Source organism: Triturus cristatus, chromosome 7 (assembly GCF_964204655.1).
Source record: "Triturus cristatus chromosome 7, aTriCri1.1, whole genome shotgun sequence".
NCBI classification, from domain to species: Eukaryota; Metazoa; Chordata; class Amphibia; order Caudata; family Salamandridae; genus Triturus; species Triturus cristatus.
This window is the reverse complement of record NC_140590.1, coordinates 2,859,412-2,885,782: the sequence shown is the minus strand read 5'-3', so window position 1 is coordinate 2,885,782 and position 26,371 is coordinate 2,859,412.

Genomic DNA, 26,371 nt, shown 5'->3' with positions numbered 1-26,371 from the left:
GGGCTATCACTGTGCCAGAGGAGTCCCTGCAATCTGCAAAAGAAACCTAATACAAGACCCTAAGCCACCTTGTGAGGCTGCTGCCTCATCTCATTACCTGCGAGGATGCAAAGAGAGAGCCCTACACTGCCCCCGCTGAACGCTGCTATCTACTCTTTCTGGGAGCGCATGGGTAGCAGGGTCCCAGCTCCCAGACGCTTCCCAGACTGCTGCCAGGTAAGATGGAAGCAGAGTCCCAGCTCCCAGACCCCGTGGAGACGGCTGCCAGGTAAGATGGAAGCAGAGTCCCAGCCCCCAGACCCTGTAGAGACGACTGTCAGGTAAGATGGAAGCAGAGTCCCAGTTCCCAGACCCTGTGGAGACGACTGTCAGGTAAGATGGAAGCAGAGTCCCAGCTCCCAGACCCTGTGGAGACGGCTGCCAGGTAAGATGGAAGCAGAGTCCCAGCTCCCAGACCCTGTGGAGACAGCTGCCAGGTAAGATGGAAGCCGAGTCCCAGCTCCCAGACCCTGTGGAGACAGCTGCCAGGTAAGACAGAAGCAGAGTCCCAGCTCCCAGACCCTGTGGAGACGGCTGCCAGGTAAGATGGAAGCAAAGTCTCAGCTCCCAGACGCTTTGGAGAAGGCTGTCAGGTAAGATGGAAGGAGAGTCCCAGCTCCCAGACCCTGTGGAGACGGCTGCCAGGTAAGATGGAAGCGGAGTCCTAGCTCCCATACCCTGTGGAGACGGCTACCAGGTAAGATGGAAGCAGAGTCCCAGCTCCCAGACCCTGTGGAGACGGCTGCCAGGTAAGATGGAAGCAGAGTCCTAGCTCCCATACCCTGTGGAGACGGCTACCAGGTAAGATGGAAGCAGAGTCCCAGCTCCCAGACCCTGTGGAGACGGCTGCCAGGTAAGATGGAAGCAGAGTCCCAGCTCCCAGACCCTGTGGAGACGGCTGTCAGGTAAGATGGAAGCAGAGTCCCAGCTCCCAGACCCTGTGGAGACGGCTGCCAGGTATGATGGAAGCAGAGTCCCACCTCCCAGACCCTGTGGAGACGGCTGCCAGGTAAGATGGAAGCAAAGTCTCAGCTCCCAGACAGTTTGGAGACCGCTGCCAGGTAAGATGGAAGCAGAGTCCCAGCTCCCAGACCCTGTGGAGACGGCTGCCAGGTAAGATGGAAGCAGAGTCCCACCTCCCAGACCCTGTGGAGACGGCTGCCAGGTAAGATGGAAGCAGAGTCCCAGCTCCCAGACCCTGTGGAGACGGCTGCCAGGTAAGATGGAAGCAGAGTCCCAGCTCCCAGACCCTGTGGAGACGGCTGCCAGGTAAGATGGAAGCAGAGTCCCAGCTCCCAGACCCTGTGAAGACAGCTGCCAGGTAAGATGGAAGCAGAGTCCCATCCCCCAGACCCTGTGGAGACAGCTGCCAGGTAAGATGGAAGCAGAGTTCCAGAGATGGAAGCAGAGTCCCAGCTTCCAGACCCCATGGAGACGGCTGCCAGGTAAGATGGAAGCAGAGTTCCAGAGATGGAAGCAGAGTCCCAGCTTCCAGACCCTGTAGAGATGGCTGCCAGGTAAGATGGAAGCAGAGTCCCAGCTCCCAGACCCTGTGAAGACGGCTGCCAGGTAAGATGGAAGCAGAGTCCCAGCTCCCAGACCCTGTGGAGATGGCTGCCAGGTAAGATGGAAGCAGAGTCCCAGCCCCCAGACCCTGTAGAGACGGCTGCCAGGTAAGATGGAAGCAGAGTCCCAGCTCCCAGACCCTGTGGAGATGGCTGCCAGGTAAGATGGAAGCAGAGTCCCAGCTCCCAGACCCTGTGGAGATGGCTGCCAGGTAAGATGGAAGCAGAGTCCCAGCTCCCAGACCCTGTAGAGACGGCTGCCAGGTAAGATGGAAGCAGAGTCCCAGCTCCCAGACCCTGTGAAGACAGCTGCCAGGTAAGATGGAAGCAGAGTCCCAGCTCCCAGACCCTGTGGAGACGGCTGCCAGGTAAGATGGAAGCAGAGTCCCAGCTCCCAGACCCTGTGGAGACGGCTGCCAGGTAAGATGGAAGCAGAGTCCCAGCTCCCAGACCCTGTGGAGACGGCTGCCAGGTAAGATGGAAGCAGAGTCCCAGTTCCCAGACCCTGTGAAGACAGCTGCCAGGTAAGATGGAAGCAGAGTCCCATCCCCCAGACCCTGTGGAGACAGCTGCCAGGTAAGATGGAAGCAGAGTTCCAGAGATGGAAGCAGAGTCCCAGCTTCCAGACCCCATGGAGACGGCTGCCAGGTAAGATGGAAGCAGAGTTCCAGAGATGGAAGCAGAGTCCCAGCTTCCAGACCCTGTAGAGACGGCTGCCAGGTAAGATGGAAGCAGAGTCCCAGCTCCCAGACCCTGTGAAGACGGCTGCCAGGTAAGATGGAAGCAGAGTCCCAGCTCCCAGACCCTGTGGAGATGGCTGCCAGGTAAGATGGAAGCAGAGTCCCAGCCCCCAGACCCTGTAGAGACGGCTGCCAGGTAAGATGGAAGCAGAGTCCCAGCTCCCAGACCCTGTGGAGATGGCTGCCAGGTAAGATGGAAGCAGAGTCCCAGCTCCCAGACCCTGTAGAGACGGCTGCCAGGTAAGATGGAAGCAGAGTCCCAGCTCCCAGACCCTGTGAAGACAGCTGCCAGGTAAGATGGAAGCAGAGTCCCAGCTCCCAGACCCTGTGGAGACGGCTGCCAGGTAAGATGGAAGCAGAGTCCCAGCTCCCAGACCCTGTGGAGACGGCTGCCAGGTAAGATGGAAGCAGAGTCCCAGCTCCCAGACCCTGTGGAGACGGCTGCCAGGTAAGATGGAAGCAGAGTCCCAGTTCCCAGACCCTGTGAAGACAGCTGCCAGGTAAGATGGAAGCAGAGTCCCATCCCCCAGACCCTGTGGAGACAGCTGCCAGGTAAGATGGAAGCAGAGTTCCAGAGATGGAAGCAGAGTCCCAGCTTCCAGACCCCATGGAGACGGCTGCCAGGTAAGATGGAAGCAGAGTTCCAGAGATGGAAGCAGAGTCCCAGCTTCCAGACCCTGTAGAGACGGCTGCCAGGTAAGATGGAAGCAGAGTCCCAGCTCCCAGACCCTGTGAAGACGGCTGCCAGGTAAGATGGAAGCAGAGTCCCAGCTCCCAGACCCTGTGGAGATGGCTGCCAGGTAAGATGGAAGCAGAGTCCCAGCCCCCAGACCCTGTAGAGACGGCTGCCAGGTAAGATGGAAGCAGAGTCCCAGCTCCCAGACCCTGTGGAGATGGCTGCCAGGTAAGATGGAAGCAGAGTCCCAGCTCCCAGACCCTGTGAAGACGGCTGCCAGGTAAGATGGAAGCAGAGTTCCAGCTCCCAGACCCTGTGGAGACGGCTGCCAGGTAAGATGGAAGCCGAGTCCCAGCTCCCAGACCCTGTGGAGACGGCTGCCAGGTAAGATGGAAGCAGAGTCCCAGCTCCCAGACCCTGTGGAGACGGCTGCCAGGTAAGATGGAAGCAGAGTCCCAGCTCCCAGACCCTGTGGAGACGGCTGCCAGGTAAGATGGAAGCAGAGTCCCAGCTCCCAGACCCTGTGGAGACGGCTGCCAGGTAAGATGGAAGCAGAGTCCCAGCTCCCAGACCCTGTGAAGACAGCTGCCAGGTAAGATGGAAGCAGAGTCCCATCCCCCAGACCCTGTGGAGACAGCTGCCAGGTAAGATGGAAGCAGAGTTCCAGAGATGGAAGCAGAGTCCCAGCTTCCAGACCCCATGGAGACGGCTGCCAGGTAAGATGGAAGCAGAGTTCCAGAGATGGAAGCAGAGTCCCAGCTTCCAGACCCTGTAGAGACGGCTGCCAGGTAAGATGGAAGCAGAGTCCCAGCTCCCAGACCCTGTGAAGACGGCTGCCAGGTAAGATGGAAGCAGAGTCCCAGCTCCCAGACCCTGTGGAGATGGCTGCCAGGTAAGATGGAAGCAGAGTCCCAGCCCCCAGACCCTGTAGAGACGGCTGCCAGGTAAGATGGAAGCAGAGTCCCAGCTCCCAGACCCTGTGGAGATGGCTGCCAGGTAAGATGGAAGCAGAGTCCCAGCTCCCAGACCCTGTGAAGACGGCTGCCTGGTAAGATGGAAGCAGAGTTCCAGCTCCCAGACCCTGTGGAGACGGCTGCCAGGTAAGATGGAAGCCGAGTCCCAGCTCCCAGACCCTGTGGAGACGGCTGCCAGGTAAGATGGAAGCAGAGTCCCAGCTCCCAGACCCTGTGGAGATGGCTGCCAGGTAAGATGGAAGCAGAGTTCCAGAGATGGAAGCAGAGTCCCAGCTTCCAGACCCTGTAGAGACGGCTGCCAGGTAAGATGGAAGCAGAGTCCCAGCTCCCAGACCCTGTGGAGATGGCTGCCAGGTAAGATGGAAGCAGAGTCCCAGCTCCCAGACCCTGTAGAGACGGCTGCCAGGTAAGATGGAAGCAGAGTCCCAGCTCCCAGACCCCGTGGAGACAGCTGCCAGGTAAGATGGAAGCGGGGCTGCATGCCCTTCATGGAGATTTGTGCTCTCTCAGCGGTGTTTTGCCCGAGAGCTGACTTTTAAAGGCAAAAGTAAGACTTTGATGGACGTGCCAGTGTTGACCTTCCATGGGGTCACCTCTCGAGGTCCACCTGGAGATGCAGAGTCAAAATGGGAGAGAAGGGGGGAACACTCTGGGGGGTAGTAAGAGGGTAGATCAGTGCTAGGCTACTAGCCTTAAAAGAATACTGTGTATTTATTTAGTGTGTCACATTTTGCATGTGTAATAAATATTGCTTGTTAGAAATGGGGGTCTCTAGTTGGCAATGGCTGGCCACTGTCCAAGTAGGGACCCTTCTTCCTAAGTCAGAGTAAGCAGCCCACACCCTTTGACAACCCCTGCTCAACCCTGTGGTAACGTAGCACGAGCAGCTAGGCTTATCTCAGAGGCAGTGTGTGAAGCATTTATGACCATACACAGTAATATAATGAGGAACACTACAAATGGACACCACTCAAGTAGTTAAGAAAAATAGGTATTTTTATATAGACTTAATCACAAGACCAACAACAGTAAAAATCCACAATACTATAAAAATATAATTACTTTAGAAATGCTGCAAGGAAAAATAGTTCAGGATGCACAAAATGTGGTTTAGTTCAAGGCAGTGGTCTCTGCGACCCTTTTACTCACAAAGTATCTGGTTCCTGGAGCAAAGCAACAAAAATGTCGCTAAGGCGTTGTAGCGTTAAATTTCCTCACGCTAACCAGCGATGCGTTGAATCCTTACCGCAAGGGAGGGTGATGCGCTCGGTTGCGGGCAGGACAAAGCAACAAACTTCCTCACGCTAAGCCTGGTGATGCGATGATATCCTTGCCGCGAAGGGAGGATGATGCACCGAGCCTGTTGCGTGTGCGATCTTGCTGCGTTGACAAAGATGGCGCTCCGCGAGGAAGCGACGATCCGGATTCGATGCGGGGAAAAATGGCGAACGCTCGGCGTCCGCGCTGCAATGATCCTGTTGCGATGATTTCCAGATAGCGGGCGTTTTCAGGCCCGCAGACAGGTGCTGCGACGATCTTCGGATAGCGGGCGTTTTCAGGCCCGCAGACAGGTGCTGCGACGATCTTCGGGGTTAGCGAGCACTCGGCGACAGCGGAGCGGCGATTTTTCTCACGCTCACCAGCTGCAGCGGCTCGCTAACGGAGGTTAGCGACGATTTTCAGCGCTCTCTTCTCAGCAGTAGAACTAGAGGCCCTGGAACACACAGGAGCCTCACCTGCAGATAGTAATCCTCGCTGGGAGGAAACAGGAGGCTGATGGTGGAGTCTGATGTGCCTGAGACTCCAGCAGGAGGCTAGCTCTCTCCTAGCCCTTGGGTGATTGCTGTAGCACAAAAATAAAAGTCCAATCAAAGTTCTTTTCCTCTTCTTGAAGTCCAGTAGTAACAGCTGCAGGCCAGTCCCAGAAACAGCACACAAGCACAAGGACAGTCCTTCTCCTGCAGATTCTTGTAGTCCCACGGACAGAGGTTCTTCTTGTTATCCAGGAGCAATACAATTTGTAGGGGTTTGTGCACAAATATTTATACCCCCAAAGTCTTTGTTCTTAGGGGTCCCAAGTCTCTGAACCCAGCCAGAACCAGTTCGGCCCAGCCCTGGAGCACTTTGTTGATCAGGCTGCATCCTTCCTTTCAGAAAGAGGGGGTCTGCCTCAGACGCACAGTGGGAGGTGGAGCCAGCATTCACCTTGCCAGGCACAGTCCTATTCAAGTGCAGGAGCTACCCCTCCCCTCACACCAAGGCAGGTCGCTCTATTCAACCCAGGTCTGACTCAGCCTGCCCTGTCCCTCCAAAACCAGACAGCCAATACACATCATAGCAGAGCAAACTGGAAGGCTTAGGCAAGAAAGTACCTATACTCTAAAAGTGGTAGTTTCAAACACAGAATATAAAAATAACCTTCACTCAAAGATGTATTTTAATATTCTGAGCTCAGGCATACTAGATTCGTTTTTCTACCATGTTCTGTGGGTCAGTTAGGACTATAGAATGTAATAGTGAAACCACCCTCTCTGGCCTAAGGAGAACAGATAGCCTTACAGTAGTGAAAAACGAAATTGGGTGTAATTCACTACCAGGACATGCTACAAACATCAGGGCATGTCCTGCCTTACACATACAATGCACCCTACCATACGGGTGACTCACATGATGCCAAGGGAAGGTTCAGGGACTGGGAAGTGGGTGCACTTCACAGCCAAGATGGCAGTTCTAGACTGCACACAGACACTGCAGTGGCAGGTCTGAGACACACTTTACAAGCTGCTTCTGTGGGTGGCGCAAACCAGCGCTGCAGGCCCACCAGCAGCATTCGGTTTACCAGCCCTGGGCACACACGGGCCACGTTACTAGGGACTAACAGGTAAACCAAATAAGCCAATCATGGATGTACCAATTCACATAGTCATATTTACAAAGGGAGCCTTCGCGCTGTGGCACTGAATGGCAGTGGCACAGCGCCCAGAGCATCTATAACCAGCAAAAACAGAGGAGACACAGCGAAAAATGGAAGGGAGACTCACGCCAATGGTAACATTGCTTTTATGTTAAACTCCATATTGGACTGCACGATAAGCATATTGGGGACGTTATGGGTATTTTGAGCTGTGAGCCCTCGTATACCTTGCAGCTACCTCCCCCGAAGAGCCGTGGACTGCTCGACCCGCACTACCACTGATAGTCAAGTGCTCAGGGTTAGTAGTACTTGCCCTAGTTACTCTGAGCCTATAGTAGGTCGGGCGCTAGGACATCAGGAGTAAAAGGCAACAACCCCTACATTAAGCGCAGTAGTGTGTGCTTGCCACATGGCCCTCTGAAAGGGGTTCGGACAGTTAGGATGGTGGGCAGCATGCGCATTTATGGCCTTGTTTATGAACTCCTTTTGGCATTTTTGCACCGCCGGAACTTCACTTTTTCGACGCTCCGGTTGCGCAATGTGCCACGACATATTTACAAGGCCACATAAAGCCACTTTAAGTGGCTTTTCATGGCCTTGTAAATATGTGCCCACGCCGAACACTTCGTGGGAGGGGCGTTCCATGGGTGTTGCTGTGGGTGTTCCCACGCAACAACCATGGAACCAGACACATTTCCAGATTTATCAGGAATCGTAAACCTGGGAATGCGTCAGAATCTAACGCCACCCCAGGGCTGGCATTAGGGAGACGCAACGAGGAGAATTGTTTTTTATTTCTCCTCGTTTTTTTCCTTTTTCTATGTGTGCTGCATTTTGCAGCACACATAGAAAGAGGCAATCGCCTGATTTGATTGATTTTGTGCAGGCAGGTGTCCCTTCTTGCACAAAATCAAAAAGCCCTGCAACGCAGGCACGCTTGCACCACGGTGCAAGGGCGCCTCAGTTGGCGCACGGCAGCCCATTGTGCACCGGCACATGGGAAAAGGACAGGAATGCGCTGTACCTAAAGCAAGATTCCCTGGGATGCTGCCCTGCGCCAAACCCTCATAAATGAGGCCCTTGGTGTTCACTGACATCAGTCAGGTCAGCCTGCTGAGCTAGTGCGCCATCTATGTTTAAGATGCTGTTTTGCATATTCACATGGGTAGTGCATCACAGCTTGTCACGCAGTGTGATCTCCAGGTACAACAGTTCGGACAGGGAACCTGCCCAGGTGTTGATAATCTCATGTGGCTCAGGAGACTGGGAACCAACAGCAGCTCTGGCACAAATGTTCCAACAAACCCCCCTCCTCCTGCACGCCTTTCATTCTCTCTCTCGTTACCCACTTCATCCCCTTGTGGCCCGGGACCTTCCAAAAACAGGCTCCATTGGCTCCAACCACCCGGGGAAAGGCCCGATGTGTTCCATGGCCAGCCCGGCCGTCGCTGTGAGGCTGCCGCTGAGTGCTGTCCCTGGCACAGACTCAGAAAGAGGACTGAGAGGTTCCTGGCCCAGTGGCCCCCCAGTGGTGTACAGAAAGTTGAGAGCCCCCCCTGCAAGGTACATGGAGGCCCCCTGCTCCAGATGTAATCCGGAGCTCTCCACCTGAGTACTGTGCTGAGGGACCCTCTGCAGCTGGGGGGCCATGAGCTCTCACGCCTGAGTACTGTGCTGAGGGACCCTCTGCGGCTGGGCGGCCGGGAGCTCTCACGCCTGAGTACTGTGCTAAGGGACCCCCTGCAGCTGGGGGGCAGGGAGCTCTCACGCCTGAGTACTGTGCTGAGGGACCCTCTGCGGCTGGGCGGCCGGGAGCTCTCACGCCTGAGTACTGTGCTGAGGGACCCTCTGCAGCTGGGGGGCCGGGAGCTCTCACGCCTGAGTACTGTGCTAAGGGACCCCCTGCAGCTGGGGGGCAGGGAGCTCTCACGCCTGAGTACTGTGCTGAGGGGCCCCCTGCAGCTCAAGGACCCCCTGCAGCTCGGGGAATGTGGTGGCCTGTGTTACCCCCTGGCCCTCCCTCCTTCTCAGAAGTGCACACCCCTGGGTGAAGTCCCCGGTGTTTCCTTGTTCTCTCTACCATGTGAGTTCACCTCCTCATACAGAAGGTCGCCTGGGTGACTGAGGCGCCTCTCACCCTCCAGCTGCAGCTCATGTGTCATGCAGCATCTTTGAGAAAATAGAGAGGTGTGTGGGTAGCAGCCCTGCCAAGTGCCACGCAACAGGCGTTAGACTAACTCATTTCAGTGTGATGATCTGCACCACTGCACTGAAATGCGAAGTCACGCATTAGCGCGCAGGAGGCATTTCCAGGCGCTCGCTGTCCGGGTGTGTTGGTCCGGTTACAAGCAGGTGAATGAAGGGTTGTCTCCGAAGACAGGAGCCCACCCGAGCTTTATCTGCTGCGGCGCCTGAGCCCTTGGTTTGGTATAATGAGCAACTTGAACACTGAAGCCAAACGCCTCAAAAGTCCAAACCTAAGTGAGACTGATTGACAACATCTTAACAAACAAAGGGGCACATTATCAAGACCGTCCTTCACATCTAACCTGGGCTTCAATTGGAATTCCATAGAGCATATTATCAAGCCCATTATTGCCGTTTTAGCGGCAGTTTTCTGCTGCTAAAGCGGCGATAATTTTATCGCCTGTCTTGATAATATGCCCCGCAGTTCTTTTGTTGGTTCCACCTTCTGTTTGAAATAAGGTAATGCAGCCTCAATAAAGCTGGAACCGATATGTTATCTCTCAAGGTGAGTAGCTCTGGGCGCATCAGCCTTTTTATTGGGGTCCCTCGTACAATTCATTTTCAAGGCAAAGCAAGTTGTAGACAAGCATTTGCAATGCAATAGCTCTCACGTTTTTGAGAGTAAGAGCTATTGGCGCTGTAAATGACAATATCTTATACCCATGTGCTTCTGTTTGGAGTGTAGTGGAACTTAGAATGGGGAATTAACACAGGGAACAGAGAAGCAGCTACCAGCACTGTCTAAAGGACAAAGAATGAGGAATTACTAATATAGGAAGGTGGAATCAGACTACATGGTTGCCCCCACTTTTTTCCCTGGGGTTTTGATGGTTTTTTACTTAGTTTGGCTGGGAACCTGCTATTCAGGTCCCCAGCCAATCTGCTTTCTCTTATAAATTGATTCCTACCACCCTAGGTACACAACAGATTGGATTCTGGGGTGCCTTTATAAGTCCCTAGTATATGGTATACTATGTACCCAGGGCATAGGTACCCCAGAGGCCTACCAGGGGCTGAAGCATGTATTATGCCACCCCTGGGAAGCACTCCAAAATGACACTTCAGGCCTGCTACTGCATCCTGGGTAAGGTGGTGCATGCACCCCTTACTGAGATACAGGTTCATTATATCTCACCTATCACTGCACATATAAACCTATCAGTCACCCGTATGGCAGGCCTTATCAATCCTGAAGGCAGGGTGCTTGGTTTTGTGTGAGAGGGTGCCCATGCATGAGCAGAGCCCCTCTGCAGCCTTTGGAGACCATTCTCCGGGGTTGTCTATGATGCAGCCTGACCATATACTCTTAAGTGCATTATAACCCAACGGTAAATGCTAACTTTGGACTGACTGCACGGAAACATGTCGTGTTTGGTGTTAAACACCTTGGAATCATACCCCCACCCAGTAACTGGTGTGGGAGTATGCTCTCACCTTTATAGAAGGAGAGACATGACAGCACTAGTATACCCGGTACCAGCTTAAAAGAGCCCTGGCATCACAAAATGGATGCTGCAGCCACAGACACGAGTCTGGCCTCCTGCTGCTGACCGAAACTCCGGCAGGGGAGGCCTGGACAATAGGGTTCCTGTCACAGGAAGGTGTCACCACCTCCCAGACAGGCTTTAGTTTATTGGGGCTGGGTGGGTGCACCCTGAGAGTGCTTTGAAGTCCTACAGTGGGGGCACATTTGGTGTCCCTGTGCATAGTCCAGCTCAAACTGGCTCAGGGGCTACCAGCCCCTGCTCTGGAGTGAAACTGGACAAAGGAAATGGATATAGCCACCCCTCTGTCCAAACCCTCCCATAGGTGGGTCCCCTGAGTTAGTCCAACCCCTTCCTTGGGTATAAAGTAGGAGCCCCAGGCAACAGGACTTTAGATATCCCTGGACAAAACTCTGCAACTGAATCCTGGAACTTCGATGCTCTACTCAAGACTAGAGGACTGAAGAAATCTCCCTTGGGGTCAAGGAGTGACTCCCCTGCTTGGCAGGCACCAACGAAGCATTTGCCGGTCTGCATCTCCGAAGCTCCCGACGGACTCCGAAGTATCTGCAGCCCAGAAAGATGATTTTCGGACTTTACAGAGGCCGACCCAAGTCCCCAGCAAACCTGAGACCCGCAGCCCTCGTGAGTGATGTGGAACTGGAACTCCTGGACACCGTGCACCTTTGCAAGTGCATTGACTTTTCAACGTATTTTGAAGTTGTGCCTTGGGTAACTTGTAGCCCAAGCCCCGAGCACCATCTGCACCAAAGATTGCTGGCCTACACTCCACGAGTGTTCTGTGAGCCAGTTCTGAGTGCGACGGCTCGAGGCCCCTTAGCAATCCCAGGTCCGTCAACTGGTGGGTCCCGGTGAAGGTAACTCTGACTTTCTTTGGGCTTTCCTGGTTGCTCCAGATGCGCCCTGACTCCCCACTGTGTGGTGAGTCTCCCAGACCTTGCTGGTCTGCACCAAAGCATCTTTCTCCTTTCTGCGTGGGTTGCTGATGCCAAGGCTTGTTGTGTCCAATCCAGGCACCAACACTGCAGCACTCGACATCCTTTGTGGGACAGCTCGAATCCAGCACCTGGTTGTCCTCAACACCTCCTGGTCCTCGTGGCTGAAGAGTCAAGCTTCACCTTCTTCACCTGAAACACCCGACATCAGTGGGCATTCGTCTGTTGTGCCCCTGGTGACTGGCAAGTGACCCAGATTCTGTGCCCTCTGCTTTCAGGTTCTTCACATCTTCAATCCAGGCTTGGATCCCGTATCGGACACTTCGCATCTTCCCGGCAGCAGCACTTCTTTGCCAGCTTCCATTGAAAACGACGACGCGACCCGACACCATTTGACACCTATGCACCCGGCTTCCCTGGGTGAGGTAACTTGAGTACTCCGGTGCTCCTGTGGGTGTTGACCCTAGAACTATCTAAGTCGAAAAGGGTTTGGTCCTAGTCCATTTCTAAGTGTCCCTTATCTTTAAAAATCTAGCCGCGACCCTCCCCATAGAAGCTAAAGGGAGCTCGCGGCTGTGTTCTCACACTGCACACGGCAGCCGTGGGTCCCCTGTGTCACTACCTTGGGTGGTTCTTTGGGGTCCCAGCGATTCTACAGGCTCTAGGCCTTGTGTCTAGTTAAGTCGTGGTTCTTATACCACTATTTTAGTATATGGTTTGGCTCGCCCCCAGGGCCTAACGTGTATTTGTGCTACTTTACTGTAATATTTGAAGTGTAACCTATGTGTTTTGACCTCTAGCCTCATAAAGAGACTAGTAGGGTGTGTTTACTAATAAATACATATATTTTATATATATATATATCTGGTATGGTTTCCTTTCATTTAGCCATTCAAGAGATTATAGACTGGTAAAACAAGCTGCTTTACATTCCTTCAAGACTTAGCCTGAAGGCTGCTCTCCATAGGTACCACTAGGATAGCTTTCAATAAAGGTTGTCTTAAACCTATCATCAATAATGGGTTGTTTGGACTGGTTCAAGGTGCCCACTATAACTAGTGGACAGCATATACTAGGCTAACTTCTCACATTGGTGTGCAGCGTGTGGGATTCCAGCTTGCTATTGTTTTACCAGATAATCTCAATTGAGTGACTAACTGAAAACCACTAAAGGTACTCTAGGTACATATAATACAAGCTTAAAATACAGTAAGTTCTACTGAACTTAGAGTTGTGTGTCAAGAGCTTAGCACTCCCTTTCAACAACTCAAGAGAGTTTAGTAGGCCACACTAGAGTAGGTAGTGCATACACCGCACCTCACTAGTGATGTCTTCAAGGCCAGGACCCAGTGGGTCCCTGCCAGAAGCCAGTGGGCTTCTTCCCTCCAAGTATGGCAAACTCCCATTCTTGGAATTGAGAGCATTATGCTTAGCTAGGAGACTGAAGACAGGCAAACGTGCAAACACCCAACACCTCATTGCGGTACTTCTTTTGGATGATCTCACAAGACTTATAGGGTCTGAAGGGGCAGGCAGAGTGGGTGGAGCAGCTGGAGAGGAAGGGGCTAGGGGTGAAATTCCCCTGACCAGACCTCTGATGCTGACCAGGAAGATGACAATGATCTTGACCTGGAAAACCCAGCTCCCCTGGAAGATGAGGGGGAGGGCCACACTGGCCCCCTCTTTGTCCCTCCTGGGAGGGTTGGTGGTGGGCCAAGAAGATCCAGATCTCCCTCAGTGAGTCTCACCATTCTGGTTCATCCTTAGGGACTTCTATCTCTACTCATAGGAGGGAAACCTCCCAGGAGAGGAGGGAGAGACTGCTGAAGTATGAGGAAGCACAGCTTAAAATCAGAAAGCAGCAGCTGGCATTAGACAGGGAATCCCTATAGCTCCTGAGAGCTAGAAAAAAGACGGGACTAGAGTCCTATGGTGGCAGCAACTTCCCTATTGTTAGGGAGAGGTCTCATGACCATACAAACCTAAATAAGATTGACCCTCCCTACCAGAGTGAGGATGACATCCACAAATGGATTACTGCACTGGAAAGGGCCTGTAAAGTTCAAAGGGTCCCGGAAGGAGCAGTGGGCAGCAATCTTATGGCTCTCCTTTGCAGACAAAGGTAGAGACAAGCTCCTCACTGTTAGAGAAGAGGATGCTGACAATTACAAGGTCTTGAAGAGTGCTCTGATTGATGGGTTTGGCCTAACCACTGAACAGTACAGGTTGAAGTTCAGAGATACCCAAAAGGCTCAGACTCAAGACTGGATTGACTTTGTAGATTGTGCTACTAAGGCTCTGGAGAGTTGGTTACTTGGCAGCAAAGTGCATGGCGTTTTAGGATTGTACAATTTGATTATGAGGGAGCAGATCCTTAATTGTCAAAACCAGCTTTTACACCAGTACCTGGTGGAGTCTGATCTGACCTCTCCCCAAGAATTGGGGAAGAAGGCAGACAAATGGGTCAGAACCAGGGTAAGGCCTAAGAATCAGGGGGTGACCAGAAGAAAGATTCTACCAAGCCCCAAGATAAAGGTGGGGACAAACCCCCAAACTCCTTCCTCTCCTGAAAAGAAACCATATTGCCATATTTGTAAAAAGCCTGGCCACTGGAAAACTGTTCCCAGTTGCCCCAGGACTGGCAATAAAGAAAATGTTCCTCCAACTAATACTACCACTCCTCCTGGTACTACTAGTAGTAATCCCCCAGGCAGTAGTACTGCACCCAAAAATGTAGGTGCATTCTCATGGGGAACAGAGGAGGGCCATAGTTTAGACAGGTCCCCTCACAAGCCTCCTCAGTCTGTGACGGTGGCATGGGATTTGCCACTTTTACTATGGGTCCCAATCCTTTGGACAAGTACAGACAGGAGCCCTTAATCAATGGTCAAAAAGCTTTGGCATTCAGGGACACGGGCTAGTGTCACCATGGTGACAGGGAAACTAGTTCCCCCGCAACAGCTTTTACCTGAGTTCAAATACCAGGTGACCAACATAGGGGCATATCAACAAGCGGCAGCGATAATTATCGCTGGCCGCCCTTAGCGTGAGGAATTTTATCGCCAGCTATCGCAGATAATTATCGCCATGCTAGTGCTGTATTACCAACGCATAGCGCAATGGCGATAATTATTCCTGTGATAGCCATGTATCCCATGGAACATCGCTGGTTTTCCAGCGATGTTCCAGGGAAAACTGCGATATCCTTGTTGATAGGGCTGGGTGGTCTCAGCCCTATAATCCACCACCCATTGACTAACATTGTTTAGTCAAAGGAAAAGCAGGCGTAAGGAAAGTAGCGATAACCAAGGTTAGAGCTGCTTTTCTTACCGCTATGCTTGTTAGCGTGCCCATTGATAATCGGAGAAATGTCGGTTAGTGACATTTCTCCAGTTATTTTGGGACGGAACGCCCACTTTGCATCTCATTAGAGATGTAAAGGTGGGCGTTACGGGAAAGGGCGCTAAGGCAAGGATTCCCGCGATAGCGTGACCTTGCTGATAAAGCGATAAAATTATCGCCGCTTTTCGTCCAAAAACGGACGCAAAAGCGGCTATAATTTTTTATTGCCGCCTTGTTGATATGCCCCATAGATGGTATCAGGACAAATCATCCCATGGCCATAGTCAATCTCAGTTGGGGAGGGGTCACTGGCCCAAAGAGAGTGGCAGTGTCCCCAAACTTGCCTGTAGATTGCCTGTTGGGCAATGATCTGGAAGTTTCAGCCTGGGTGAAGTTGAATACCAGGCCCATTTAAGAATCTTAGGCCTCCCTGAGAGAGTTGGTGGGGCTGTGATGACCACAGCCCACCGCCAGGGAAATTTTGGAGTGATGGAGCCTGAAAGAATAGCCCACTCTGCTCCACAAGAGAGCACAGGGGTTGAAGAAATGTCTTCTTCCCCCCAGACTATAGGTAAGGGTCAGCCTCCTCAGGGAACTGATCCTACCCATAGTGAAGGAACTGCCCCAGAGGTAGTCAGGCCTGTCCTGGCAACCCCTCTGATGGAAGGGGACCCTTCCAAGGTGGTACCCAGTCTGGAGCCGATAACCTGCCCCTCTCTACCCTGTCTCAGTCAGCCCAGGGCTGCAGAGTTCAGGGAGGTCAGTGGACCCCACAGGGCCCCCTGTCCAGAGGAGCTCCCTCATCAGCAGATATGGGGCACCTAGTTCAGCAGCCCTAGCCAGGTGAAATTTCCTCAACCCACTGAGTGATCCCCCATACCTTTGTGTAAGGACCTCCCCCAGGAGGACACTGTTGGGCAAGGGCAAACCTGGGACCAAAAGGTTCCAAACCTGCCCTGTCCCTCCAGTGTTCCACCCAAAGGGACCCCACCCCCCAGCTGTAGGCAGCCAAAGGTTAGACCAAAGTACAACTCAGTCATGGAAAGTAAGGCATACATGGTGACCAGTGATCTGAGGAAGCTGAGACCAACTTTATTAGGGCTTCACTTCCCTACTCAGACACCTCACCAGCCTTCTACTTTGCCAAAACACACCACAGGTAGTAATTCCCCATGGTGGAGATCCTCTAATGCCCTTAGGATGAGGAATAGCTTAGTGGACCATAAGACAGGGGGTAACCATGCTAGCGCAGGTACTTCCTTATATGGCCACTTAGTCAATAAAGGTTCAACTGGCCAAGGTTAGCCTTATCTCCTTTTGTGTGGGTGGGTATGTGGGAAGCTGGAATCGGACTACATGCTCGCCACCACTTTTTTCCTGGTGTTTTGATGGTTTTTGACTTAGTTTGGCTGGGAACCTGCTATTCAGGTCCCCAGCCTATCTGCTTTCTCTTATAAATTGATTCCTAGTACCTTAGGTACACAACAGATTGGATTCTGAGGTGCCCTTATAAGTCCCTAGTATATGGTATACTATGTACCCAGGGCATAGGTACCCCAGAGGCCTGCCAGGGGCTGAAGCATGTATTATGCCACCCCTGGGAAGCCCTCCAAAATGACACCACAGGCCTGCTACTGCATCCTGGGTAAGGTGGTGCATGCACACCTTACTGAGCTACAGGTTCACTATATCTCACCTATCACTGCACATATAAACCTATCAGTCACCCCTATGGCAGGCCTTATCAATCCTGAAGGCAGGGTGCTTGGTTTTGTGTGAGAGGGTGCCCATGCATGAGCAGAGCCTCTCTGCAGCTTTCAGAATCTCTTCTCCGGGGTTGTCTATGATGCAGCCTGACCATATACTCTTAAGTGCATTATAACCAAACAGTAAATGCTAACTTTGGACTGGCTGCATGGAAACATGTCATGTTTGGTGTCAAACACCATGGAATCATACCCCCACACCAGTAACTGGTGTGGGAGTATGATCCCACCCTTCTAGAGGGAGAGAAATGACAGCACCGGTATACCCGGTACCAACTTAAAAGAGCCCTGGCATCACAAAATGGATGCTGCAGCCACAGACACGAGTCTGGCCTCCTGCTGCTGAACAAAACTCCAGCAGGGGAGGCCTGGACAATAGGTTTCCAGTCACAGGGAGGTGTCACCACCTCCCAGACAGGCTTTAGTGTATTGGGGCTGGGTGGGTGCACTCTGAGAGTGCTTTGAAGTCCTACAGTGGGGGCACATTTGTTGTCCCTGTGCATAGTCCAGCTCAACCCGGTTCAGGGGCTACCAGCCCCTGCTCTGACGCGAAACTGGACAAAGGAAATGGATGTAGCCACCCCTCTTTCCAAACCCTCCCATAGGTGGGTCCCCTGAGACAGTCCAACCCCTACCTTGGGTATAAAGTAGGAACCCCTGGCAACAGGACTTTAGATATCCCTTGGGGTCAAGGAGTGACTCCCCTGCTTGGCAGGCACTAACTAATCATTTGCCAGTCTGCATCTCTGAAGCTCCCGACGGACTCTGAAGTATCTGCAGCCTAGGAAGAGGATTTGTAGACTTCTCAGATGCCGACCCAAGTCCCCAGCAAGGCTGAGAACCGCAGCCCTCGTGAGTGATGTGGAACCGGAACTCCTGGACACCGTGCACTTTTGCAAGCGCATTGACTTCTCGACGTCTCTTAAAGTTGTGCTTTGGGTTACTTGTAGCCCAAACCCCGAGCATCATCTGTACCGAAGACTGCTGGCCTACATTCCACGAGTGATCCGTGAGCCAGTGCGACTGCTCGAGGCCCCTTCGCGATCCCTGGTCCGTCGACTGGTGGGTCCCTGTGAAGGTAACTCTGACTTTCTTTGGGCTTCCCTGGTTGCTCACGGCGTGCCCTGACTCCCCACCGCGTGGTGAGTCCCCCAAACCTTGCTGGTCTGCACCGAAGCATCTTTCTCCTTTCTGCGTGGGTTGCTGTTGCCAAGGCTTGTTGTGTCCAATCTGGGCACCAGCACTGCATCCTTTATGGGACAGCTGGAATCCAGCTCCTGGTCATTCTCGACACCTCCTGTTCCTCGTGGTTGAAGAGTCAAGCTTCATCTTCTTCACCTGAAACACAAGACATCGGTGGGCATTCATCTATCGTGCCCCTGGTCACTGGCAAGTGACCCAGACTCTGTCCCCTCTTCGGACCCTTCGCTTCTTCCCGGCAGCAGCTCTTCTTCGCCAGCTTCCATTGAAAACGACGACACGACCCGACAACATTTGACACCTATGTACCTAGCTTCCCTGGGTGAGGTATCTTGAGTACTCCGGTGCTCCCTTGGGTGTTGACCCTAGAACTGTCTAGTCCATCTCTAAGTGTCCCTAATCTTTTAAAATCTAATCGTGACTTTCCCCATAGAAGCTAACGGGAGCTCACGGCTGTGTTCTCACACTGCACACGGCCCCCATGGGTCCCCTGTGTTTCTACCTTGGGTGGTTCCTTGGGGTCCCAACGATTCTACAGGCTCTAGGTCTTGTGTCTAGTTAAGTCGTGGTTCTTATACCACTATTTTAGTATATGGTTTGGCTCGCCCCTAGGGCCTGACGTGTATTTGTGCTACTTTACTGTAATATTTGAAGAGTAACTTATGTGCTTTTGCCTCTAGCCTCATAAAGAGACTAGAGGGGTGTGTTTAGTAATAAATACATAGGGCCCGATTCACAGAACTAACTTAAGACAAAATCCTAAACTTACTACCATTTTGGTATTCACAGAAGGCACTTACTCATTTTGGTATTCACAGAAGGCACTTACTCATTTCGGTATTCACAGAAGTTAGGAATCCTAACTTTAGGACTCCTAAATGCCTTCTGTGAATACCGAAAGTCTTAAAATTAGGATTTTTCTCAGTTTAGTAGTAGTATAGTTAGGACTCCTAACTTTAGGACTCTTAAATGCCTTCTGTGAATACCGAAAGCCTTAAAATTAGGATTTTTCTCAGTTTAGTAGTAGTAAAGTTAGGAGTCCCAACTTTAGGACTCCTAAACTGAGAAAAATCCTAATTTTAAGACTTTCGGTATTCACAGAAGGCATTTAGGAGTCCTAAAGTTAGGACTCCTAACTTCTGTGAATACCGAAGTGAGTAAGTGTCTTCTGTGAATACCAAAATGAGTAAGTGCCTTCTGTGAATACGAAAATGGTAGTACGTTTAGGATTTTGTCTTAAGTTCGTTCTGTGAATCGGGCCCATATATTTTGAATATATACCTGGTGTGGTTGTCTTTTCATTTGATCATTCAAGAGATTATAGACTGGTAAAACAAGCTGCTTTACAGTGCTTCAAGACTTAGCCTGAAGGCTGCTCTCCATAGCTACCACTAGGATAGCTTTCAATAAAGGTTGTCTTTAACCTATCACCATAAGGGGTTGTTTGGACTGGTTCAAGGTGCCCACTAGAACTAGTGGACAGGATATACCAGGCCACCTTCTCACAACCAAAGGGAACAGAGACACAGCTGCAGCACTGTCTAAAGGACCAAGAAGGGGGAATTACCACTGGGAACAGAGAAGAAGCCAGCAGCACTGTCTACATGACTAAGAATGGGGAATTACCACTGGGAACAGAGAAGAAGCCAGCAGCACTGTCTACATGACTAAGAATGGGGAATTACCACTGGGAACAGAGAAGAAGCCACCAGCACTGTCTACATGACTAAGAATGGGGAATTACCACTGGGAACAGAGAAGAAGCCAGCAGCACTGTCTACATGACTAAGAATTGGGGAATTACCACTGGGAACAGAGAAGAAGCCAGCAGCACTGTCTACATGACTAAGAATGGGGAATTACCACTGGGAACAGAGAAGTCGCTGTATGTTTTGTGGAGTTTTTTTCTTGAACCAGGAGATAGTAAAATATCACACACACACTTCTAATGCACATTAAAAAGGAACAGACTCTTCTACAGATTGATACTTTCCTATGTTCACCGGGGTTGATTGACTGACTACACATGTCTGCAAATATTGTATTATCTAAATATGTTGTCACTGGAAGCATCTCAGTAGTGTTCGCTGTAATCTCTTGTTTGTTATGTCCCCGAACATCATACGTAATGTAAGGTTGTGTAAACAAGTGGTTTTCTTGGGTCCTGTTGACGATTCTTGTGCTCGTGAAAAAGAAAAGAAAAGAGTCAATGACAGAATAGATATACACGTGAAGCAGTCAAACAAGTGTCAGGTGATTTTCTAAACTGAAATAATCGAGAATCTATGATTAACAGGGAGAGTTGATTTTCTTTGAGGCCATTACAGAGGGGCATCCCTCAAGATAGGGGCCATGGTTGTCTTCTTTAAGACCCCGATACATGAACCCCAAATCAAACAAGATGAGTGTTTGACCGCTCCAACAAGACGCGAAACTCATCACAAGACTGGAGAAAAGTGGTACTTCTCATGGAAGTCGAGATACCACAAAGAAACCACAACAACACACTAAACGGGCAAGTGAAGTATTGTTGGGACTTCATTAGAAAGAAGAGACTTGGTGGTAACATGGCTGGTGCTTATCTGTCAGCACCATCAGCACCTCCACCACTAAACATCACCGACACCGCAACGGATGCATCAGGGGATTGGACGAGCTGACCGCACGCGGCTCCAAAGACACTCCCCACCCCATGGGACCAGCGAGAGTCCCGTCAAGCCAGGATCTCAGGGCGAAAAAAGCAGAATGGAGGCAACGAGCTGGCAACGAACCTCGCAGCTCACCTGTGCCTGATATCAAGATGGTCGCCATGGACTCAAAACTCTCTCTCATGAGCGAACTAAGCCGTTGAGTCTCTGAAAACTCACACAAAAGAATCGGCGAGAGACTTGACACCCTAGGACCCAGGACTGTAACAAACTACAGCAGATGCGGAGACACCAATGATCGCCGATCCGCATGCTCTACCTATCTACCTATCTCCTGAGGCGGAAGCCGGGAGTGCGAATTTGCGCTATTTTTAAAAACAAAATCTATTGTCACTTAACTTTGTGTTTTTTAACTCACCACGCTTGCAAAGCATTTCCGTGCACTTGCTCGCCCCTGATCGGCCCGCGCAGCGGACTCTAGCGCTGCCGCGAAGCCTGACCTGAACACTCCTCCTGACGCCATTACCGGCGAGGACAGAGGCCACGCCCCTTTTTCAGGCCACGCCCCCTCCCCTCCACCCCCTTACTTCCGCATAAGCCATGTGCATCTGCCGGAAGCGCAGCGGACTAGCGCAGCGGGAGCACCGTCTGCGCGCCAAAGGCGCGCCTAAGGCAAGCCCGTCTGCGCCCGTCCGCGCCAGACCGAGCCCTGAGCCCAGGACCCCTGCTTCGGCCACACCTTCTCCCCTGAGATATACCCAGGAAACCCTCCTCAAACTCAGGGGCTCTCCCTCCGCTCCCTGTCGCAGCATTATCTCCCTAAAGGATGGACATTCCTGCTGCGCAAACTGTCCATATAGGCTCACTCCACGACTCCCCCTGAAACCACGCTGGCTCAATATGGCTCTACTCAATTGCAGATCCCTCCCGAAACACCAAGCAGAAATCAACATGCTCCTGCAGGATTCTGAGATCGAGATCCTCTTTCTCACCGAAACTTGAACCCCAACTCTGACCCAGACATAATCCAAACACTCCCCCCGGGCTACCTTATCAAACACCAGGACAGACCCTCCGGGACTGGAGGTGGGATAGCAATTATCTACCGTGATCACCTGGCTTGCCATTTTAAGGACAGCCCAATTCAGGACTGTGAAAATGCCCAGTTCTCTATCCACTTGCCACCATCCACAACCCTCTCGGGGATATTAGTCTACCGTCCCCCAGGACAGCAATGACTTTTCTGCAACTCCCTTGTGGAATCCATCTCCTCTCTTGCCTGCCTGACCCCTAACTTTACGGTCTTAGGAGACCTAAATCTCCATTTTGACGACCTAACAAACAAAACAGCCGTCGACCTTAAAGAAGACCTTGCCTCCCTTAATCTCCACTTGGAAAGCAACCAGCCTACCCATTCTAAGGGCCACCTGTTGGACCCTATATTCACTAACCTCACGAGACTAGTCGTGAATACCCCCATACCTGTCCCCTGGTCAGACCATTTCTTAATCCCCTTTAAGCTTCAACGTTCGGCTGAAGCACCGGAGAGACCTCCTCCCCAAGCACCATCCCGCCCGTGGCAAAAACTGGATACGGCCTCATGGGCCCAAGCACTTGCCTCTACCTCACCAGTGCTGGACCCAGACCCCTCCAGAGCAGACGTTCAACTACGCGGCTGGATCGATCAATCCCTTGATGCTATCCTTCCCGTCAAACCCCTCCCCAGTAAGAAGAAAACCCTCAAATCTCCGTGGTTCACCCAAGAACTACGCCAACTCAGGAAAAAGTGCAAAAAGCTCGAGCGCCTTTGGAGAAAGGACTGGGCGACTGAAAGCAAAAACGAATACAGGTCCGCCATGAAGCACTACAAAACCTGTATAAAAAACACCCAGGCAACCTTCTTCGAGAAAAAAATATTAGCTGCAGCTAACTCTGCCAAAGAAATCTATTGCATCGTTCGCCTTCTCACTAAGACCCCAGACCCTTTGCCCACACCAGACCAATCTGGCACCAGATGCAACCAGCTAGCTGAGTTCTTTGCCTCAAAAATTAATAATATCCTCAAATCCCTCCCATCTCCCATTACCTCCCAACTCCCCGCTACCCCCCCCCCTTACGCAGAGGCTCCACGCCTCCAAACATTCTCCCAGGTCACCACAGAACTTTTCCTGACCACTTTACAATCCGTGAAGAGCGGGGCTCCATCAGATCCAGCTCCTCTGAGCAAATTAAAACTGGTCGCCGCCACTGTCACCCCTCCACTCACCCACCTGATTAACGCTTCCCTAGCACTAGGCATTGTTCCAGCCAACTGGAAGAAAGCTACAGTCAGGGCACTTCTTAAAAAACCCACCTCGATCCAACGGACCTATCCAACTTTAGACCCATTTCTCTCCTCCCGGCCATCAGCAAAGTGGCAGAGCGAATTGTCAACCACCAACTATCCCTCTTCTTGGAAACCAAAAATCTCCTGCACCAATCCCAGACAGGGTTTAGACCTGGACAAGGAACAGACACCGCACTACTAGCCGTGGTCGAGGAGGCAAGAACCATCATAGACGCAGGAGGATCAGTGGCAGTGATCCTCCTCGATCTGAGTGCTGCCCTCGACACGGTGGATCATGCCATCCTCATCCACCGGCTCAGCTTGGTAGGAGTTTCAGGCACCGCCCTGTCCTGGATCAAATCCTTCCTTGAAGGCAGAACCTTTCAGGTGTCCGATGGCACAGTTATGTCCAGAGCTCTTCCTCTCCATAGACGCAGGAGGATCAGTGGCAGTGATCCTCCTCGATCTGAGTGCTGCCTTCGACACGGTGGATCATGCCATCCTCATCCACTGGCTCAGCTTGGTAGGAGTTTCAGGCACCGCCCTGTCCTGGATCAAATCCTTCCTTGAAGGCAGAACCTTTCAGGTGTCCGATGGCACAGTTATGTCCAGAGCTCTTCCTCTCCAGTGTGGGGTCCCCCAGGGCTCCTCCCTGAGCCCCACACTTTTTAACGTCTACATGCCCCTGCATCGGTCATTAACAGACTGCAATACGCCCAAAACGCGGCTGCCAGACTCCTAACCGGGACCACATCCAGATGCTCCGCCAAACCGGCCCTCAAAAGCCTACACTGGCTCCCGATTAAGGAAAGGATCACCTTTGAGACCCTTTGCATTTCACACAAAATAATGCAAGGCAGAGGCCCGCCGATCCTGAGATCCCTCGTCAAACCCCATCAGTCTAACAGACAACTCAGATCAGACTTCCTCTCCCTGGCCTGCGTCCCCATAATAAAAAAGGCCCGCTCTGGGGGGCGATTGTTCTCCTACAATGCTCCAAAACTGTGGAACTCCCTTCCACTTTCCATCCTGAAGTACTGGGTTTTTAGAACCCAGCGGTGCAGGGGAACACACCCTAAGACTTCGGATTCTTCCTGTTTCAGACCCACAGAAACACAGAGTCTTCTAGGTGAATTCAAAGAACGGCTTTATTGGCTGCAGACCAATCACAGATATCCGAGAAGTACAACACGTTGTATGTTCTCAGGAGACTGCTCCTGAACCAAAAACCAGTCTTTACTTATATACACAAAATTGCGCTTTGGGGGCAACACCGCCCCTGTTTTACAAATGGTCATTCACATATTTTAGTTTCAAAAGGAACAGCAGAGCCATAATGACAATCCCACATTTCAGTTCATTAAGCATGCAGTTCTTGCACCCAGTAAGGCTCAGAACCCTCATCAGATAACAGCGGACCCCAATAAAACGGGCACGTCCTGCTCGTAAAACAAGCCATAAAGTAGGAAACAGGGTCAGGTGTGAAAACAGCTGAGTCAGGGAGCGTGTGCGAACAGGGGCTTTATGATGGGTCGAGCCCTGATGCTAATCACGTTAGGCCACGAGAAAGGAACCGGCCGGACAGGATTGTCCTCAGGCAGCGGAGTCGGCTTGCACAGGTCAGAGAAAAGTCACAGAGGGTGTACGTGTCCTTTAAACCTAGGCATGGCCTTAGTGCGCAGCCTATGTGAGGGCAACCACAAAATGGCTACTACTGTAAAATGGAACCCATGGATACAATATGTAGTATCGTATACACAGTGAATTCATCAGTGAAACATGACGAAAACACTCATACATACCATGTTGCTCATGTGCGGTTCGCTGATACCAAACTTGGCATGGTGGGACCATGCCACCTACACGGTTCCGATTTTTACAGTACCACAGACCCTCCTTTTGCCCTTACATAGGCAAGAACTATACTAATCTAAGTCCAAGTCTACATTCATGAAGTCATGGAGATGTTGCTGTAGCATCATCCTATTGCTTAGTTCGTCCTTCGATACAGGTTTCCTTACACATGATGTAACACAGTGGCTACACATTACAGGGGCACACTGTATACATAAACAGAACAGGAAAAGAATGGCTAAGATCATTCCAATGACTATTAAAATCTTCCATCCCCAAGCTGATATCAGTCCCCAGAACCAGCCCATCAGCGACCAATCTCCTTTATCTACGTGAATGGATTCGGAAATCTTATGCAGTTTGGAAATGGCCTGGTAGACTGTTGGAGCGTTATCCGGTATGAAAATACAACAGCTTGATTGGATGACCTTGCATACCCCACCACGGTCTGCAAGTATGACGTCTAGAACCATACGGTTCTGCAACGTCATCAGGCGATCCGCTTGAAGCTCAGCTGTCAAGTTACCAAGGGCACCGGCCGTTACATTAACAGTGGATTCAACTACACGGGTCAGTTGTCTCAGGTTCCGACTATTGACCATTGGTCCCCAAAACGGCAGGAAACCCAGGAAAAAGTCTCCCGCTTCCTGACCGGCAGTATCTTCCTTACTAACGACGCCTCTCACAACTCTTGTCTTGTGATAATCAGAGGCGACAGTAAATGTTGGCGGTAGCAAATTCGCAACAAGTGCCCGAGAAATCAGGGGGCAACCATGTATATGCTCGATCATTGCAGACAAAGTATGTACCCTTGGCAGCCAAAAACGCAGGGGAAAACTGTGATGGAAAAGTGTATGTCTCAGTACAGTTACTTTTCCCTAGTTGAGCTCTTGGATTCTGACCATTACCTTGTAGACAGAACCGACCTATGTGGGGTACGACCCAAATCAGAGATGAACTTTTGCGTTGTTTTTCACCCAAACTGATGCTATACCCAGTCGCGTTCCAACCTACATAAGCTCTCAACTCATCATTGGGAATAGATGTATATGCATCGATATCTCTACTCATATCTGCAACTCCTTTCATCAAGGCTTTATTATTCGAGTTAGGTCTAATGGAGCGCGGTGGTCGCTGGGAGTAGGTTTCAAGCGCAAAAAGAAACATGGTCTGGAATGCCCATGATGAACCATTATAGCTGAATGGCAGTACTAGATATGGGATGCCCTTATTAATGGTGTGCGGCATCAAACCACACACCCAGTAGTTTGTTGTGTTCATAACTAGTTGGTGCTGGTGCAGGAGTTGAATGAACGAATTGTTTACAAATTCAGCACGTCTAGCTTGTTCGTGTTCTGGCAGAGGGTGGAAAGAGTGTTGGGAAACAGTAGGAAGAGGTGTGGGCTGTACAGTGGGTGCAAATGACACTTGGAAAGACAATAATACGCAACCCACAGAAAACATCATTATGCTAGAGAGCACAAACAGACATAATACTACAAAGCATTTGCTATTCATTATATTACATATTCTGATCTTGAAATTAATTTCCTCGGTGGGCCTCTTCATCCTGAAAAACTCCATCCTCTAATCGTGCTGCTCGTGGCGGATGAGTATCTTCTGCTAAGGAGTACACCTGT